Genomic DNA, 7,923 nt, shown 5'->3' on the forward strand with positions numbered 1-7,923 from the left:
TTGGTAGCAAACTTGCTGGAGTTTATAAAACTTATCAAGATGTATTCAAAAGTGGTCTTCTTGCAAAGACCTCGTCGCAAGGAGTACAAATTTGCAGCAAAACATATATTGGGTTTTTGTTTCGAAAGATATACTGTAATACATTCAAATATGAAAGTCAAAAGAAAAAGCCAACGATGTTGGATGGTTGGAGCTGCGAAAAGCTGCCATGCATGGACACCAAATCATCTCTTGATATTTCTATTGGAAAACTGATCTGATTCGTCTGGATGTAAACTCTCGACTCGTCAGCCTCCTCCCTTGCACGACACGTGCCCCCATGGGGCCCATCCACCGCTTCCGACCTCCCAACCTTATCTCCGACTGCAAGCAACTACGTCGTCCACTCGTTCGGTTGTTCCTCTCGACGTCAGGTGGGCCAGCTTTCACCATGCAGCGAAAGCGGACCAGTTAGGTGGCGCGAGTGTGGCTGCGAGCTGCTTCAACTCGCACGAGTGGGACGCCTACGATTCTGGAAACCAACAAGTTCCACTTCTGCAAGGCGGCACCGTTAGTGATGCTAGCCGATGTAGCGAATTGGCGACACCGATGCGGTGGCGCGAAGCTGTAGGCGACGAGGGGCGCGGCCGCCGGTGCTATGACGCCATGCTGCAACTGATGGTGTCACTGCTTCAACAACAAATTGTTGCGATGGCGGCAGTCGCCGGTGTTGCGACTGGCGCTGCAAAGAGGCAGGCGGCGTCCTTATTGCAAATCCATTCGAGGTTATTGCGATGGTCCGGCGACCGTCTGTATGCTGCGGCGGTCCAACGACCCGGTCGGGATGCTACAATGACCGCTGACGACCAGCTAGGCGTTGCCACGAGTGGATGTTGAGACAACATGCTTTCAACTGCGGAGGCAGTATCTCGGCGGCTCTCTGAGTACGAATCCGCTCGTTGACGAGAGTGCTGGAGACCTTCGGATGCTACGAGTCTGCTTGCTAGAAGCATCTGATGCTACGAGGTTAGCGGCGGGTATGGAGAGGGAGCGCCAGTGCTGGGACGTGGTAATTCTAGCGGTGGCCTCGTTGCAGCAGCGCCGACTGCTGCGACAAGGGGATGCGGCAGCGGTGGCCGGCAGCGAGCCAGCTTCAGCAACGCCAACTGCTGCAAGGAGTTGCAGCAGCAATGACCGACAGCGAAATCGGCTGCAGCAACGGCGGCTGCTACGACGAGGGGGCTGCAGCAGCGGTGACTGCCGGTGAAGACGACTGCAGCAATAGTGACTGCTGCAACGTGCGAGTGGCAGCAGTGGCGGACGGCAGCAAGCCGGCTGCAGCAACAAGGGACAACAACGGTGGTCTCGGCGGTGGAGCTGGCTGTAGAAACGCTGGCTGCTGCATGACCGGCGGTGTCGGCGAGCTGGCTATATCGTGCATAGGGAGATGAGGAGCAACGAAGTGAACAATGCCCAGAATAGAGATGGCCTTGATTCATCCAACGGCTACAGTGAGCCTGATCGGCTGTTCTTTTCCTCCTTGCATTCGGATGGCGCCTAGCTTCTGCCTCTCTATTGTGTAGTCTTCTCCCATGTATAAACACTTGGCAAATTACAAACTCACGAGGTTTCACTGTGATGAACATCTTTCCACGTATCTATCTCTTTGCTGACACCACGAATGCGAACATGATATGGATGATTGTGCCATAATTGTCATATGACTACAATATTTTGCAAAAAAAAGGTCATATGACTACAATAACTCCAACCTAGTCCAGAATTTTTGTAAGAGGCTTACATGTTGTGTTGTAGGGAGCAGTCCATCGTGCAGTCCTATCTTATTCATAAAATTTGGTTGCTCTAATTTTATTTCGTGCGCATAATATACTTGGGTCCATATTTTATAAAACATAATATTGGGATATATTTGTGTAATATCAATGATAGTGTTAGAATAAATCTGAGGTGCACAGTCGATCCACCAAGACCCAAACTATCACACGAGCACAACACCGAGATTTATTGACGAGGTCCCATATGGCTACATCCCCGGGGCCTGAATACGGGCGCTACTCCTCGTGACACCGTCACAATATCGCACCCCGGCCGCCCGGGTGCCAACACACGCCGCTGGTTCCACAGCGTGCCTATGCTATTATGTTGGCATAGGTTATATCGTGTTCCTATTAGGACACTATTCCATAATCATATCTACACACCAAAAGATCCTGTACAAAATATTCGACACAATTGTAACAGACAGTATATTACCTAGGTAAAACTACAAAGTGTCAGAGATTCATCCGTACATAGTAATCGTTATAAGTGCCATTACTTGTCGAAGACGTTCCTTTGGAGGAACTTTCTTTATTTTCGTTTGAAAAACAACAGGTTAGAGTTCACGATTGTTGCCATTTGGCAATGTTCGCTGCATAATAATAGCCAATCAGGCTTCACTTTCCAAAAAATTTAGTATTTTAGTTGTCTGCATGCTCAGCTTCTCTTTTATGTAGTGTTGTTACATACTCTTGGTGATCTATGTAACAGTTCAAATTTTAGTAAAATTCCTTCCAAAAGAAATATGAAGACGGATGCTTATCAACAAATCAATTAAGGTCCCCATAGCAACCCATGTTCATAAACCTCATCAATACATAATGAATATACTTGAACAACCAGGTGTTACTTTGTGTGGATAATGCACTCCACATCGCCCCTATAAATATAATCCATCTCATTGAAGCAAGTAGGAAGTCCATATTGAGCACCCATCTGTGTTACATTAACATCTTTTTTTTATATGTACATATTAGCAGATAAATAGGTGACAACTACATAATCAAAGAGGAGGACGAGAAAAAGAAGAGAGATGCAATGTAACGAGAAAAAGAATTGGAGACATCAGAAGATTAGAAAACTGCCAGAAGCAAGTCTTACTCACTTTGCCGCTTCGTACCAGGTGCCTCTTCCACTGCTCGACAAACGAGAATTGACTTACGACTGCCAAGTTTTACAAACTGCTCTGGCTTGGCGGTGAAACTGTTGCCTTTGACACTTTTTCATCTGGAGCAGATGTGTGTCAACCCACATCCAGTTCCTTGTGGTCATGCTCGTGTCTACACAAGGAGACTGAATGCTTGGGAATGGGATTGTAAAAAAAGAGGAGGTCAGGTGCCTTCTCTACCTTGGGAACGGACAATCAGCTAGCTTCACCCACCCGCCTTCGCCGCTTTAGTGTTCTGTTGGGGTGTGACTCCGGCATCAACCTTGCAATTGCAAGTCACTATCACCGGAGATGTACGATCTTTTGTTATGTATGATTACTTATCTGATTATTTTTCAGTGTGTCGCTACTTTGCCGATACTATTAATCTTGGCTTTTCAGTTTCCCTAGATATTATGTTATATCAAGCTTTTCAGGGCCAATGTTTTGGTTACTGGGTGATAAATTTAGTTACCACATCTTAAACGCGTTTCTCGCACCTCCACAACAAATTATCAGATGGAGAAAAGTTATATATTTTGTTTGAAAATTTGAATTTACAAAATAAATATATAATTAAACACATAGTATCTCCTAGTGATGAAATAGAGCAGAAACTTTTTGGATTTCCCATGGGAAAATGGAAACAGGGAGGAAATGAGGAATTGGAAATAGAATATTGCAGAATGAAAACATAAATGAAATTTATTACTACATGAAAACCGAAACCGAAATGGAATGGCGTTTTCCAACGGAATAACCACGGAAACGGAAATTCCGTTTCCGTAAAAACGATACTTCCCTTTTATTATGGCTACTATGTGAGTCAGTCCAACACTCAATAAAACACGCCCAAAATCCAAGACAACACCTAATAATTAATCCCCTTCTGCATTTCACTATCCCTAATAGGCCAGCTCACTCGCCTCCCGCCCATTCTCGCTGTACTGTCCAGGTACCTCCACGTGGTGCGGGCATGCAGCTGGTTTAGGAGATAACTGAAAGTCGTTGTAGTCTTATAAATCCAAATAGTTTGCTTCTTTCTTTGTCATGTTCTACATTTATTAAGATGTTTTTAGTTACGACGAATGACTGGTTTGGTATCCCTGTGCAAACCATATTAATTATATATAGTATTTGTTTCCATATTTGCTTCAGAGATTTGTTTATGCATTTCCACAATAATATGAAAGCAAACTGTTTCCATTCCTAGTGTCGCCAAATAGTTACTGTGTCTTCAATTGCAGTTGGTCACTATTTCAAATCGCTACGGGCACTTTTTATTCATTATTTGATGGTGAAGTGAACAGTAGAAGTTCAATATGTATCTATTCAAGTTCAAAAAGGTTTAAATTCAGAATCACCGGAAAATTTCAAGCGGAACTTGTAGGGTAATTGGGTTGTACCCAGTTATCTCGTCTCCCTCGGGAAAAAAATTACCATGATTAACAAATATTTGGAGCTGTATTCTCTTGTAGCCTTGGACTTCTGAGCCATTCGGCCGCGATGGGCACCACAGTGTGTGTGTGTGTGTGTGTGTGTGTTCTCTCACCGTGCACGCGCGCATGTCCTTCATGGCTGAAGGGAAAGGAAGAGTATGACAGTGTGGCTTGCAGTTCAGGGTGAGAAGGCAGACTGACGACACTGGCGTAGCTAGTTTCGATACAGAGGTGTTCCAGTTTCACTGCGGTGGGTGGGCAGTTCCAAGGTACTAAATCATGACATGAAGCTACCGGGCATGCATTGAAGTGAATAAGCTAGACGTATCCACCGAACGTTTATGTATGTGAGTAATGATGACAAGAAACAATCAGCCAAATGCATAGAAGGACTAATTAATGCGTACATATGCATGGCTATAGATTTCTTTGCGGTAATAAAATGCATGGAGGGATATACAAACCATCCTCAGGCTTGTTAGTTCCTCTAGCAAGCTAGGATTCGTCAACAACCATATTCTCTTTTCCAATAAATCGATCACAACACACGACAACCACCGGCCGGCCGGTGAGTCACGCGGGATTAGGAGGGACCGGGAATGAAACTCAAACCTGGTTCTAGCCTTGGCCATCTCTTCGGCCAGTGATGAGGCGTATGGAGAAACAAGATAGGATTCGCACGTTGCTGCAAATTCATTTTTTCGGCGTCTCACTCGTACCACCCTGTTACCGGACGACGCATGTAGTTCGCAGCACTAGTGTATCGACTTGCAGAGGTGAGAAGAGGTGTATTTTGCTTATAATTAGTTCCTGTATTTTCTCCTTGAGAAAAAGCTACCACTGTCATCTCGTGCAATCGTGTGGGGACACAACTTTTATTGATACTTAATATTGTTACTAGGACAATGCCCGCGTGTTGCTACGGGCAGAAGGTGAAAAATGCCTCAAGCACGTTACAACAAGCACTAACGTTTCTCTTTCTGCGTCGCACGTTTGGAGCGACCATTGTGATTTTGAAACAGGTATATGTTTTGAAGATAAAATGGGAAGGCCCAACTGAAGCACCTAAAGATGAGAGGGGATCGAGATGATGCAAGAGATACCTACAGTCTGTGAACACCATTCATGTCAAACATATATCTTTATGATCCTGATGCACACCAAGCAATATTATCTCTAACATTGTTTATTCAACAATGTACTCCCTCTGTCCCATAATATAAGAACGTTTTTTATACTATACTAGTGTCAAAATCGTTCTTATATTATGGGACGGAGGGAGTAGTCAATAACACCTCCTTAAAGTCCTCCAAAGGTTGTGGGCCCATTGGTGACCTAATACTAACAATTTCCTAGCAGTTGTAGGTAACAATCAGAACATTACTAATTCTACTTTGCCGAGTAGGGCATTTTGGAGGCCGACCTCCATGGAGGACATCGTTTTGAAATAAATCGAAATTCAAACTTTTTATAATGGAAATAAAACATTTTTACAAATGTTTGGAAGCTAATAGGACTACTTGAAATTAATCAAAATCCAAACCTTTCAAAATGGACACAGAACATTAGTACAAATTTTTGGAAGCTAATAGTACAATCAGAACATCACTATTTTTCACTTATAACATCTTTGTACTTATTTTAAGGGTGACTCTCTACTGGAGCATTAACTAATTCATTCTTGAAATATTCGAAAGGAAACATATTGACCAAGCAAAAATCACTTCAGCACAAGAGCATTGTGACAAATATAAAAAAGGATTAAGATGATATTTTCCGAATTGTTTTGCTATGTTTTCTTCAGTTGGTGTAGCGTGGGTGAACCGAGCTGGGGCTCAGCCACTACTTTCCCATTCATGAAATAAATTTGTACAATATTGTCTTATCCAGAAAGAAATAAGCTCATACATCAAAGTATCATGAAGAAAATGATTCCATGTTATCTCAGTTCCAAAGGGAAACTGATATCAATTCATTGAGATTTAAATAAATGAGAACCGTTAAATTTATGTATGTCTCCGTTTTTAGTGAGTTCAATAACAAGCTCGCGGGTACGTACACAGAAGAAATATAGACCGTGAGCTTAGGTCCACTTTACGTGATAATTATCGAAAAGGGAACACCAGAAGAGAAAACACCCAAACAAACTTGAGAAAGCACATGCAAGCAAATAAGCCTATGTTTTTTTTCGGATGAACATATGAAACATTGCAGTAACTAAACACAGTAACAAACTCGTTCGAAGGTAACCATATTATAATTTGATCCAGACTCCTGACTGAAGAAATCAGAAAAAAATAAATCTCCTGAAGATAACTATAATAATTTTCTAATGACTATTTTTGGAGAAAAAATCATATAATCAGAACATGTTGTTTGTTCAAGAACACAAAACATGTATACCATATTTCTTGTTTCACGATTACTTGTTCAACTTTATTTACCTCAATGATAATATAGTTTTAGTCCATGGAATCACCTAAAAACAGAGTACAGTTCAGCTGCACTTAAATAAGGTCCCAGGTGATTGCTCAAAAAAAAAAACTTTCCAGATGACGTAAGAAAATAAAGTAACTTCCGCTTGACACTCGTATCATTTGACATAACTAGTAAGTTTGCATGTGCAACGCACGTGTAATCTTCTTAGAAATAATTCTAAGCCTCCCATCCTGCATCAAGATGCCCTTTATCATTCGGAGAACACATCTCTACTAGTATATTTGTGTCATAGTGGTTATATAGCGGACATATATGCCACCTTCAATTATCTCTGAAATTTGCCAAATTGATGAAGTATTAAGAAATGAATTAATATCAATACATTTGATTGGTGAATGTTATTTAATAGCAGGTGATACCTAATACCACATGCCTATACTTAATCCCGATCTTGACAAACACATCATATGAAACCACAGAAGAAAACATATTAAATCTATTACACAAAACACAAACTTCTGAAGTATTGAATAGCAACAAAAGAAAACTGTAAATTAACTATGCATCATCCATGACATAAGTATGCGCAAATTCCAGTGAAATCAATCATCCAACCAACTACTATGTGCACAATGGATTATACACAAAAGTGAAAGAAATAATGTCGACTTAATCTTTTAGTAACTCTAGTATGATTGGAGAAGCATGAAGATATTTTACTGACCTTGATACATAGTAGAACGAAACAAATAGAGCACAGAGACTTAGCAATGGCTAGTTGTCACGATGTTTTTTTCTACATAAATACGCCATCTCTGAATTTATTAAAAAGGATAGGACCTGAGCAATGAGCTATCAATTTTCCTTCACCAGTATGATGGACCTCTCGAATGGGGCTTGTTGCAACCAGCAAAGATCCTACATATTGTCACCGCAGGTTCGGAATATTAGCTTCGCCATAGCAACAACTCCAAGATTTGCAGTACTACTATCTACGCTACATTTATGCCCTTTCATATAAGTAACAACATCTATAAGATCATCAATATGCACCTTTATAGTAAGGCAAAATGAAATAAT

This window comes from Triticum aestivum, chromosome 4A (assembly GCF_018294505.1).
Source record: "Triticum aestivum cultivar Chinese Spring chromosome 4A, IWGSC CS RefSeq v2.1, whole genome shotgun sequence".
Taxonomy (NCBI): Eukaryota; Viridiplantae; Streptophyta; class Magnoliopsida; order Poales; family Poaceae; genus Triticum; species Triticum aestivum.